The sequence below is a fragment of the Heterodontus francisci genome, unplaced genomic scaffold (genome assembly GCF_036365525.1).
Source record: "Heterodontus francisci isolate sHetFra1 unplaced genomic scaffold, sHetFra1.hap1 HAP1_SCAFFOLD_255, whole genome shotgun sequence".
Taxonomy (NCBI): Eukaryota; Metazoa; Chordata; class Chondrichthyes; order Heterodontiformes; family Heterodontidae; genus Heterodontus; species Heterodontus francisci.
Window position 1 is genome coordinate 2,491,511 of NW_027142012.1, and position 13,067 is coordinate 2,504,577.

The 13,067-nt window shown below is 46.6% G+C and overlaps 1 non-coding gene across 1 annotated transcript; it reads left to right on the forward strand.

Annotated features, from left to right (window-relative positions):
- Positions 1-6,959: 6,959 nt before the first annotated feature.
- trnat-cgu (transfer RNA threonine (anticodon CGU)) lies at positions 6,960-7,031 on the forward strand. Its single transcript has one exon. It is a non-coding gene; the product is annotated as a tRNA-Thr (tRNA).
- Positions 7,032-13,067: the final 6,036 nt, after the last annotated feature.

Consider the following 13,067-nt stretch of genomic DNA (forward strand, 5'->3'; position numbering starts at 1 on the left):
GTGACAATGTTTGCATCACGCATGTTTTGAGGTGCAGATCTTTCCTTCCAACAGAGACACAGAAGTTCATGGAGATGCTGCAGTAGAGCCGCTTTTCCACTTTTGATGATTCCAGGTGGAATACCATCATTTCCCGGGGCTTTACCACAGCAAGATGGTCAATGGCTTTGTTGAGCTCCACTATGGTGGGGTCACTGTCCAGCTCCTCCATGACAGGGAAGTCTGGAATGGCACTGAGAGCCACTTCAATGACAATATTCTCCGTTATGTAGAGTTTAAGGTAATGCTCCACTCACCTTTCCATCTGCTTGTTAACAGAAGATTCCACTTTGACACCGCACTGAGACCTTGAGCATTGTTGTCTGAAAGAGCCTGATCGAGGATGTTGAGGAACTCCTGGGTCCTTTCTGGATCAGTGGTTCGTCAAGTGTTGATCTGAGGACGACGTTCTTCTTGGATGGATGAAGCTTCCTTGGCTGAAGCCTGACCTTGTTACACACCAGGGAGTGCTCAGTGTCACAGTCAGCGCTGTGATAGCTGTGAGTGATGAGGACACTGCTGAGGGTGGTATGTCTGGTGATGATAAGGTCTAGCTGGTGCCAGTGGTGTGATCTCAGATGTCTCCAGGACACCCTGTGGCACAGCTTGACCTGGAAGTAGCTGTTCATCACACAGAATCCATGGTGACAGCATAGCTCCAGCAACCTCTGTCCATTTTCATTCATCTTGCCAATCACCTGGTGCTCTATGCTCGTTGGCCAAGCTGTAGTCCGTACCCAAGCTTGCGTTGAAGTCTCCTAGAAGGTACAGTCCCTCAGTGCTGGGAATTCTACTGATGGCAGTATCAAGTGTCACATAGAATTGATCCTTGACATCTGGGGTGGAGGTGAGTGTCGGGACATAGATGCACATGAGATTAACTGGGCCCACGCTTGTTGACAAGTGAAGAGTAAGAAGTCTCTCTGAGCCTACTGTGGGTGGTTCACTCATCTCAAGTGGCGTGTTTTTTACTGTGAAAACCACTCCATGCTCACGAGTTGCCTCTTGGGCTTTCCCCTGCCAGAAGAAAGTGTAGTGTTTCTCTTTGAGGGATCCACTTTGAACGAGTCTAGTTTCTTGCAGCACAGCAATGTCCACATTGAGCCTTGTGAGTTCTTTGTCCATCAAAGCTGTCTTGTGTGTGTCATCAACCTGCAGAAGGTTGTCGGTAAGGCCAGGACACATGGTCCTCACATTCCAGCTTGTGATGCGAAGGACTGGTGTCTTCTTTGTTGAGTTTGTTTTTCTTGGTGCATTGATTATCGATCCGCCTGTTGAGAGATGACTCTCTAAGCTCCAATCACCTATTGAAGCAAGCAGGTCGTGGCAGGACAGCACCTAACTGACTGGGGGCTGCCCAGCTTGGAGTGGGTGGTAGCTATCCAATGAGATGCGATGAACTCTTCAACTGTCAGAAGTAACCCCTGGTGCTCATACTCTGCACCAATTGAGTGAGAGCTTATAATCGGTAACCGTTTCTTCCCGTGTTGTGCTAATGTTTAAGCACAAATAGTGTCCTCTACACGGCACGTTAGTACTGAACACAAAATGGCTCCTTTGGTCATGTGTTAATTATAAAATGGTTTTCTTGACCTTGTTAGTTATTACAATGGATACATTATAAAAATGGTCAAATTAAACTAAGATCGAACTACCCAAGCTTACCTGCATCCTCCAGTCCTCTGGCAACATTCCCATATTTAAGGAGGATTGAAAGATTGTGGTTCGAGTCTCTGATACTTCCACCCTTACTTCCCTCAGCAACCCAGGATGCAGCCCATTCAAACTGGGTGACTTTTCCACTGTGAGAGCTGCCAACCTTGTAATTGTCTCCACTTTATCTATTTCATCCTGTCCAATTTCTTCACTTCCTCCTCCTTTACTGTGACATTTGCAGCATCCGCTTATTTTGTGATACTTAATTAGTGCCTCAGCCACACCCTCTGCCTCCACAGGATCTCCTAATTGACCCACCCTTTCATTGTCTGTCCATATGTTTGGTAAAAGACTTCAGTGTTCCCAGTTATGTGACCTGCTCATCTTTTCTCACACATTCTCTTGATGATCTCATTTCCTTTTACAGCTCTCCTCTGTACTTTCTATATTCTGCTTGTTTCTCCTGCATATAAATCCTCACATGATTTCGATATTAATGATTTTTGAACTATTTTGTTGAAGGATTTAGTTTTGTAAATTTCTCCCTAGCTCCCCTCATGATCAGGCAGAAAGTTTAACTGCTGTGTTTTCAAACAGCAACAGCTTTATTTGAAAAGCCATTGGGACAGGATTCCGGGTTTTAATCCAGTCACAAATCTGGTTCTGATGTCTTGTGGCTCCAGCTGTCACATGACCTGTCAGAGGATGACCTCATAATTGACCCAGTCATGGAGCTGTGGGTTGATGTTTAAATTGCTTCAAAATAATTTTCCAGAAGGACAATTAAAATGAATCGATATATAAAAGGTAGATTTTGTGAATTTGTGCTCCCAGTGGAAATCCCTGCAGAGTCTGCTGGTTTTCATATCCCCAATTCCCCACAGGAAGCTCTGTGTCGGAATCTGTATTCATTATATCAATATTATACAGAATCATTTCATGGGAGACCCCAGTGTGAATTGTAAACAGGTGGTTCAGTTTTAACTTTCAAAGTAACACAGAAGCAAAATACTGCAGATGCTGGAAATCTGAAATAAAAACAGAAAATGCTGGAAATACTCAGCAGGTCTGGCAGCACCTGTGGAGAGAGAAACAGAGTTAACGTTTCAGATCTGTGACCTTTCATCAGAACTGGGCTGAAATTGTCTGAGGGCCAAGTGGCCTCTTTCTGTGCCTTAAACTTTCTCTGAGTCTAAGATTCTATGAGATTCTGGAATCAATTTCAGGGTCGATGACATTGCACTCTGTAAGGATAGGAAGATGGAGATTATTAAGTACAGTGCAAGAATATAGATGCTTTTACATTATTTTAATCAAAATTGATTTAAACTTTGTGTTCACGAATCCTATCTTTTGATCACAATGACACTGATAACAATGGAAAAAGCAAGACTTGCATTTCACGACCACAGGACGTTGCAAAGCCTTTTACAGCCAATGAAGGAGTTTCCAAGTGTAGTCACTGCAGTCATGTAGGAAACATGGTGGCCAATGTGCGCACAGCAAGCTCCCAGAAGCAACAACGTGATAAAAACGAGATAATCTGTTTTGAAGTGATGTTGATTCAGGGTTAAACAATGACCAGCATCCCAGAAATAATTCCCCTTCTATTCTCTGAAATAATGCCATGGTACCTTGAACATCCACCTGAGAGGGCAGAGGGATCCTCAGTTTTCTGTCTCACCTGAAAAACAGCATTTCTGATAGTGCAGCACTGCCTTAGTACTGTACTGGAGTGTCAGCCATTTTTAAAGGGCTGTTAGTCCTACTGGAAAATATTTAAAGGAAGATTAAATGAAATGAAATAAATACATTGCTTTTGCCTCTCTCCCATCCCCCCAATAACAGTTAAATTAATTATTTGCCCTTCCCTCCCAAAACCTACCTTTACCATCTGACCTTCCGCCCAAAACTGCACAAACTGTAAACTATAACCCTTCCCACCATCCCCTACACCCATGACATTAAATTGACTCCGTCCCCCCACCCCCACACTGAGAAACTTACCTTCTCCCCCCTCCCCACCAGTGTTGCACCTCATTTGCCCGGGTGGGGCTCCGAAGGCACGGCAGTGCCGGCCACTGGGCTGAAGATCGCAGCGGAACATCAGGAAGTGATGGGATAATAATTAATGCAGGTTTGTGGTCCCGTTGCCGAGCGGTGGAGGTCCCCCACAAGGCCTCGCCGTCGCCGGCAATATCGAGCCAGGCCCTGCCGGCGTTGAGGTCCGTGGCGGGCCTCATCCGGGGCCATCTTCAGGCGGCCCCCACCCCACCCCCACCACAGATCTCGACGTCGAGGGCTCTATAGAATCCAGCCCATTGTTTCTGTCAATCTCAACTCCACAAGGATTTGCCTGTTAATTGTAGAAAATTAAAGCTCTATAACCTTTTGATAAAAGGGTTCAAATCCATTTCCAAACAAATGATAGTTCTCATTGTATCTAGAACATGTTTTCTGACATACAAACATACCAATTAGGAGCAGGAGTAGACCACTCGGCCCCTCGAGCCTGCTCCACCATTCAATAAGATCATGGCTGATCTGATTGCAACCTCAACTCCACATTCCCACCTGCCCCTGATAACCTTTCACCCCCTTGTTTATCAAGAATCTATCTACCTCTGTCTTAAAATATTTCAGAATTTCTGTCGTCCAGCAACTCTCACTTTATTTCCTGGATTTCACCTAAAAAATGTATTTCCACACTTTGGATATCCTGTACTTCATTCATGTTTTTGCTCTCTGGGGATTTCCCTTTAATTATATTCAGTGCTGGTATTTTACTGCCACACACTGACTGAAAGTGTCCCAACTTTCTGCAGGAAAAACACTCAGCTTCTTTGGCGAGGCAGTTTTCCCACTTGTGTCTCTCTCGGCCACACCTACTGCAATTGGTTGCAGCTACCACTAGATGCTCTTCCCGTCTCTCTTGTCTTTTACCACTAATTTTTCCTTTTGTTTTCTTAACAAGTTCAATTGAGTCTGCAACTCTCGAGATCAGACTCCCCCTGTCCCCTCGAACAACGGATTGGTTAAACTTTCTAACCTCTGCTTGGCTGCTCAATTGATACTCTTTCGTTAATGTGAGATCAGCCCTGGACTGTAGATGATCTGAAAGGGTGTTGTCTAATACCCCGAACACAATCCTGTCTCCATTCAGCTCTTCCCTTAAGTTGCCGTATTCACAAACCTCCGTGAGATTGTACAAGTCATTGATAAATGAATGAATACTCTCCCCTTTCTGTTTTGTACGCTTATTAAATTCAAAGTGATTCCTGACAATGCAGCAGCCAGCCGACGTCATCAAAACGCTCCAAGCTGCGCACATGCACAAACAGTCTCCTGCGCTCTGAGATGCTGTGCATGCTCAGCCTACGTCATCCAGGACGAAGTGGCGCACGCGCGGGAAAACTCTCTACCCCCTCTCAGCCACTCACTCCAGGCCGCACACTGCCCGCTCCTCGCGACCCCGCTCCCCCGCCCTCCGGCCGCTTGCTACCCCCCCCCCCACCCCCGCACTGCCCTCTCTCCATCCACTCACGCCCCGCTTCCCCCCCACGTCCCTCCAGACACTAGCTCTAAGCCATGCTGCTTCCCTCCTCTCGGCCTCTCGCTCCAATATTCGATCATTCTTCACCGCACCACCCGATAAAGCAAGGCGAGCCTCGAGGGGTGATGGGGCAATGTTGGAGCGAGTGGCCGAGAGGAGGGAAGCGGCAGAGCCCATGGCCTGGAGTGTGAGCAGCCAGAGAGCAGGATGGGGGTGGTGGTGGGTGAAGCGGGGAGTGAGCAGTCAGAGAGTGGGATGTGGGGAAGCGGGGAATGATCGTCTGGAGAATGGGATGGCACTGTTTAAAGGGGATTTGAGGAAAAAATGTTTCACCTCGAGGGTGGTTGGAATCTCGAACACATTGCCTGAAGGAGTGGTAGAGGCAGGAACCCTCACAACATTTAAGAAGTATTTAGATGAGAACTCAAAACGCCACAGAATACAAGGCTACGGCCACGTGCTGGAAAATGGGATTAGAATAGATAGGTACTTGATGGCCGGCACGGACACGATGGCCGAAGGGCCTGTTTCTGTGCTGTATAACTCTATGACTCTATGAAACCTCACTGAATTACAGAGGGTGTGCAGCACTGTCAGAGGTGCTGTCCTTCTGATGAGACTTCAAACAGCGCAACGTTCTCCGAGTATCAGCCAAAACATGTCCATTGTGTAGATATGTGCCATATTTGCTTATGAAATGACAGTCACTGCTCCGAAAGTAATTCACTTTAGGTGAATTAAGATGACTTGGTACTATATAATGCACAAGAAGGAGCGGGGGACTGTTGGGGGTGGGACGGAGGCGGCGATGGCAACCTTTGAGGGGATTTTTGGGTCGAAGTTGTTTTCTGTGATAAATTGAGGAGCTCCATCTTTAAGCCTGGCAGCTGCCTGAATGTCACAGACAGTGACGTTTCAGTGGAAGAGGCTGCATTTGCGCATGTGCTAGTACAGCGTCACCTGGTGGTTGCGTTGTCAGCAAATGCAGCGTTTTAACGTTGGCTCCACGATGACATTTTTTTCCTCAATTAAAATAGGTTGAGTGCCTTAATAACTTCTTCACATGTTGCCTTCTGTTCTTCATGAGGATGTTGCCTGCACACTCCCTTCATTGCAGATAATAGCGTACTGACCTGTTCCATGTCTGGCTTCTGCACGAGACCCGATGCAGCACGATACCTTGCAAACATCTGGAACCATCTCGGCCAGTCCTCGGCTTGCTTCAGTCCAGTGACCTTTTCAAACGTACAGGCAAAGATTTCTCCATCTTCGCTTTGGTTTACTGTGGCCCCCATATAATATTCTGATATCTGTCAAGGCTTAGTACAGAATTTATAAGAATCTGACGGTTAAAATAACCTGAGTTTACTCTGCACATCTTGCATTGAAGGTTTCATCGACAACTCTCCATGAGGTGCCGTACAGATTATATTACAGCACTTCCTGTGATGATGCACATAGTCTATTTATATAATCTGCCCAGTAACAACCCAATGTCCACTCATATTATTGTACAGATGTGAGAAAAGCTGAGGATGGGAATGGAATGTCTGAATGAAGATTTCATGATGCTGATGATGTAAATGAGGCTGATCTGTTACCCATTCCACAATCCCTCTTCATTTCTGTGCATGTTTCTCGATGCTGTTTCAACCAAATTGAAAAAGAATCACAAATCCTCCTCTGGAGCCTCAGGTGTCCATTCAGGAAAGGCATGGTGGCCAAGTGGCAAGGCGTCAGTCTCGTAAACTGAAGATCACGGGTTCAATCCCTGTCCATGCCTTATGATTAGTTTATCACTTTAAATGTGATGTTTCTGGAAAAGATGTCCGTTGCATTTGTGTCGGCCATCTGGAAATCAGTGTCATGTTGCACTTTATCCTGGACACTGGGAAGAACATGACGAGAAGCCACATGGTTCCTCGAGCCTTCTCTGCCATTGATAGAGTGAAAATAACTGAGGTCCAAGCACAGAACCTTATTACTGTGCATTTGCTTGATATTTAACAGAGCTATTCTATTAATCCCACATCCCGCACTCCTGTCCTTTCCCCCATTGCCCTGTTATATTTTCCATGTCAGGTTTCTATCCAATTCCATTTAGAGTTAACATTGAATCTGCTTCCACTGACCTTTCAGGATTGCATTCCAGACCAGAACAACACACTGCTGAAAAAACAATCTCCTCATCACAACTCGAATTCTTTTGTCAATTACTTTAAATGTGTTTCCTCTGGTTACTGACCCTTCTGTCACTGGCAACACTTTCTCCTTCTTTACTCGATCAAAACTCTTCAGGATTTGCATTTCCTGCTGCCTTTGCTGATATAACAAGGCTGAGCACACATCACCAAAAGGAATATGATTGGCTCTGAATCACATTTATCCTTCCTGTCAATCTGATGTGGACCTTGTATTTTCCCGGAACCAAACAACCTGAGCAACAAGTGTGGGTTCCAGCGATTCCCACCGCTCTGAGAGAGAGAGGATGTGATAATGAGCCAGATAGAAGAAAGGAGTGAGATAGAGAGTAAAATAGCCCTGGTCTGTTTCTACTAACCCCCGGCCCCCTACTTAAAATTGCATCATTTTCTCCTGCCTCTCCACATTCTAATCCATTTATTAATGCAATCCTTTCATCTGGAACATAGAACATAGAACAGTACAGCACAGTACAGGCCCGTCGGCCCACGATGTTGTGCCGAACCTTTAACCTACTCTAAGATCAAACTACCTACATACCCTTCATTCTACTATCATCCATGTACCTATCCAAGAGTCGCTTAAATGTCCCTATCGTATCTGCTTCTACTGCCACCGCTGGCAGTGCATTCCACGCACCCACCACTCTCTGTGTAAAGAACCTACCTCTGACATCTCCCCGAAACATTCCTCCATCACTTTAAAATTATGCCCCCTGGTGATAGCCCTTTCTGCCCTGGGAAAAAGTCTCTGGCTATCCACTCTATCTATGCCTCTCATCATCTTGTACCCCTCTATCAAGTCACCTCTGATCCTTCTTCGTTCCAATGAGAAAAGCCCTAGCACCCTCAACCTTTCTTCGTAAAACATACCCTCCAGTCCAGGCAGCATCCTGGTAAATCTCCTCTGCACCCTCTCTAAAGCTTCCACATCCTTCCTATAATGAGGCGACCAGAACTGAACACAATATTCCAAGTGAGGTCTAACCAGGGGTTTATAGAGCTGCAGCATAACCTCGCGTCTCTTAAACTCAATCCCCCTGTTAATGAGAGCCAACACACCATACGCCTTCTTAACAACCCTATCAACTTGGGTGGCAACTTTGAGCGATCTATGGACATGGACCCCAAGATCCCTCTGTTCCTTCACACTACCAAGCATCCTGTCTTTAAGCCTGTATTCTGCATTCAAATTCGACCTTCTAAAATGAATCACTTCACACTTTTCCAGGTTGAACTTCATCTGTCCCTTTAATTCCTGTTTCCTAATCCATTGATGTTTCACAATGTACTGAACTGTCCCAATCCATTGAAATAACTCAGTCTATAGAATTTCCCAATCCACTGATATTTTCCAGTCCATTGACTTTCCCAATCCATTAATGGTTCCCGACCATTGACATTCCCAATCCATTTATATTGCCTGTGATTTCAAAGCAACTGTGGAATACAAATATTATCAGTATTATCAGATACATCGAGACGAGGTGCAATAGCCAAGTGGACAGATGTCAGGTTTATAAAGAAAAAAGCACTGGCTCGATATTTGTCCAGTCTATCACTGGATCTGAACTCTCAACCTACTGTTTTTCTGTGGGTCTGCTGACTTGTATATGTGAAGAACCATTTCTCAATCCTCTGACTTTTCTCATTCTTGTGCCATATTTGTTCCTTTGGGTTCACCAGTGAAGAAAATTATTCCCTATTACATTTGGTGAAGACTTTAATAACCTCACATCCTTGTGTCTCACCATCTCAGGTCAAACTCCCTACAGAAACTTTAAACATTTAACTATTCTGCTGGAAACATTTTCAAGGGCGCAGACATTCCTTCATTACGCTTCCTTCTTTGACATGTGATTGACAAATATGTGTGTAATGGAGAGAGAGAGAGTGAAACAAAAAAGAGAGAGAGAGTGCAATAGAAAGTTAGAGGACCAGCTAAAGACAGATAGAGAGAGAGAGGCAGAGAGAGGTAAAGCGATAGACAGAGAGAGAGAGAGAAAGAGAGAGAAGGAGAGAGAGTCATTGAGTCCTGGAGTCACTACAGCACAGGAAGTCATTTTGCCCATCAAGCCCATGTAAATCAATCCATTCAGTCCCATTCCCCCGCTCTATCCCCATCGCCCTGTAAGTTATCTAAACCTGTCATGTTTATTATAATCTTTTACATGTCGATCAAATCTCCGCTCAATCTCCTTTGCTGCAAGGAGAACAGCCCCAGCTTCTCCAACCTAACCTTACAGCTAAAATCCCTCATGCCTGGAACCATTCTGTTAAATCTCCTCCACCCTCTCAAGGACACTCACATCCCTCCAAAAGTGTGTTGACTAGAACTGGATGCAATTCTCTGGTTGTGGCCCAACTAGAAATTTATACAGGTTCAGCATAACTTCCCTACTTTTGGACTCAGTACCTCTATTTATGAAGCCCAAGATCCCATATGCTTTGCAAACTACTTTCTCAATGTGTCCTGCCACCTTCAAAGAACTATGCATATGAATCCCCAGGTTTTTATTCCTAAAAATATGCTTTCTTCATATAAATCTGTAAAAAATGCATTATACAACAGTTCAAAACAGCACCAAGTTGACATTCCAAAAAGTGCAAAGGAAATCAGTTTTCTTCAATACAGGAGTGAGTTGCCTCACAACCCTTCCATTCCATTTTACCTGACATGGACATTTTACAGCAAACCCATACCTGGTGTATACAGCACAAGGGTTTCCAATGGGTCCAGCTGCCCAGTTCACTATGGCGGGGGGACCTTACACAGTGGTCTTTCCCCATTGAGCCTTTGCAGTGGCTATCCCAAGCTTTAGTGCGTCCCTCAGCACGTAGTCCTGGACCTTGGAATGTGCCAGTCTGCAAAACTCGGTCGTGGACAACTCTTTGCGCTGCAAGACCAGCAGGTTTCGGGCAGACCAAAGAGCGTCTATCACCAAATTGATGGTCCTCCAGCAGCAGTTAATGTTTATCTCGATGTGCATCCCTGGGAACAGCCCGTAGAGCACAGACTCCTGTGTTACAGAGCTGATTGGGATGGACCTCAACAAAAACCACTGCATCTCTTTCCACACCTGCTTTGCAAAGACACATTCCAGAAGGAGGTGGGCAACTGCCTCTTCCCCACCGCAGCCACCTCGAGGGCCGCGTGTGGAGGGGGTGAGACTTCGGGCATGCAGGAAGGATCTGACAGGAAGGGCTCTTCTTAGCACCAACCAAGCTACATCTTGGTGCTTGTTTGAAAGTTCTGGTGATGAGGCATTCTGCCAAATGACTTTTTCAGTCTGCTCGGGGAACCATCCGACCGGAATCACCATCTCCTTTTCCCGTAGGGCCTTGAGGACATTCCGTGCAGACCACTGCCTGATGGATTGGTGGTCAAAGCTGTTTTCCCGCAGAAACATTCCGACGAAGGATAGCTGGTACGGCACAGTCCAACTGGATGAAGCGATCCGCGGCAATGTGACCAGACCCATCCTTCGCAACACCGGGGACAGATAAAACCTCAGCACATAGTGACACTTGGTGTTTGTGTACTGGGGCTCTACACACAGCTTGGTGCAGCTGCACACGAAGGTGGTCATCAGGATGAGGGCGACGTTGGGTACATTTTTCCCGCCCTTGTCCAGAGGTTTGAACATCGTGTCCCTCCCGCCCTGGTCCATTTTAGATTTCCAGATAAAGCGGAAAATGGCTCGGGTGACTGCCACAGTGTAGGAGTGGGGTATGGGCCAGACCTGCGCCACGTACAGCAACAACGAGAGTGCCTCGCACCTGATGACCATTTTCTTACCCACAATGGAGAGAGATCGCTGCTCGCACACACTCAGTTTATTGTGCACCCTGGGCACTCGCTCCTTCCAGGTTTTGGAGCAGGCCCCGGCCCTTCCGAACCATATCCCCAGCACCTTCAGGTAGTCTGACCTGATGGTGAAGGGGACAAAGGATCGGTCGGCCCGGTTCCCAAAGAGCATGGCCTCACTCTTGCCATAGTTGGCTTTGGTTCGAACTGGTCGCAGATGCTCATCTGTCTGCGAGGGGATGGTGGATCCGAGCAGAAGACAGCAACATTGTCCATGTGCAGGGAGGCTTTTACCTGAGTGCGTCCACTGACTGGGATTGTCACCCCTCTTATGCCTGCATCCTTCCTAATGGACTCTGCAAAAGGTTCGATACAGCAATCAGACAAGACAGGGGAGAGAGGACAGCCCTGTCTGACTCTAGATTGGATCAGGAAACTTTATGATTCCCACCCATTGATTGAGACTGCACTACTGATGTTTGTGTAAAGCAGTTTGAACCAATTGCAGATTCCCTCCCCAAACCCCATTTTGGAGAGCAGGTCCATCATGAATGTGTGCAATATCCCGTCAAAAATCTTCTCCTGGTCCAAGCTGATGAGGCAGATGTCCATATCCCTGAGTAGTGTGAGACTATCAGAGAGCTTCCTGCTGAGTACAGTGCAGGCCTGGTCAGGGTGAATCACCAACTCCAGAGCAGACTTGACTCGACTGGCGAAGACTTTGGACAGAATCTTGTAATCTGCATTAAGCAGTGAGATGGGCCGCCAATTTCTGATTTCCGCCCTCACCCCCCTTCCGCTTGTAGATGAGGGTGATGATGCCTTTCCTCATGGATTCTGACATGCTGCTGGCCAGGAGCATACTGTCGTATACTTCCAGCAGGTCTGGGCCGACCCAGTCCCACAGGGCCGAATACAACTCAACCGGTAAGCCGTCGCTTCCGGGAGATGTACTCGTCTCGATGGACCTGATGGCCTTTGTCAGCTCATCCAGAGTTAGCGGCTTGTCCAGTCTCTCCCTCATGCTGTCTTCCAAGACCTCTGTGATAGATGACAGGAAGAACTGGGAAGCCGTGCTGTCTGTGGGCTTCGCGTCTTGCAGCCCAGCATTAAAGGATTTGCTGATCCTTAATATTTTTTTAGAGATACAGCACTGAAACAGGCCCTTCGGTCCACCGAGTCTGTGCCGACCATCAACCACCCATTTATACTAATCCCATATTCCTACCTGTTCCTATATTTCCCTACCACGGACCTATACTAGTGGCAATTTATAATGGCCAATTTATCTACCAACCTGCAAGTCTTTTGGCAGGAAACCGGAGCACCCGGAGAAAACCCACGCAGACACAGGGAGAACTTGCAAACGCCACACAGGCAGTCTCCAGAATTGAACCCGGGTCACTGGAGCTGTGAGGCTGAGGTGCTAACCACTGCGCCACTGTGCCGCTGTGTTGGATTGCAAAGACGTTACTGAGCCATCCTGTTCCTTCAAGCTGCTGATAACAGAGCTCTCTCTGTGTACATTTTGGAAGAAGAAACGTGAGCACGTCTCATCCTGCTCAATGGAGAGGACTCTGGACCGGAAGATGATCTTGGAGGCCTCCGTGGCAAACAGCGAGGCCTGCTGGTTCTTCACCTCTTGGAAGTCCTCCTTGACCTCAACTCCCATCCACTGCAGCCAGAGCAGATTTTGCATTCTTTTCTGGAGTCGGGACATTTCCCTCTGTCTCTCTCTCGCCCTCTGATCACCTTTGAAGAGAAAGAATCTTTATCTTAACAACCTTAATAAAAGTGCGTCCCTCAGCAT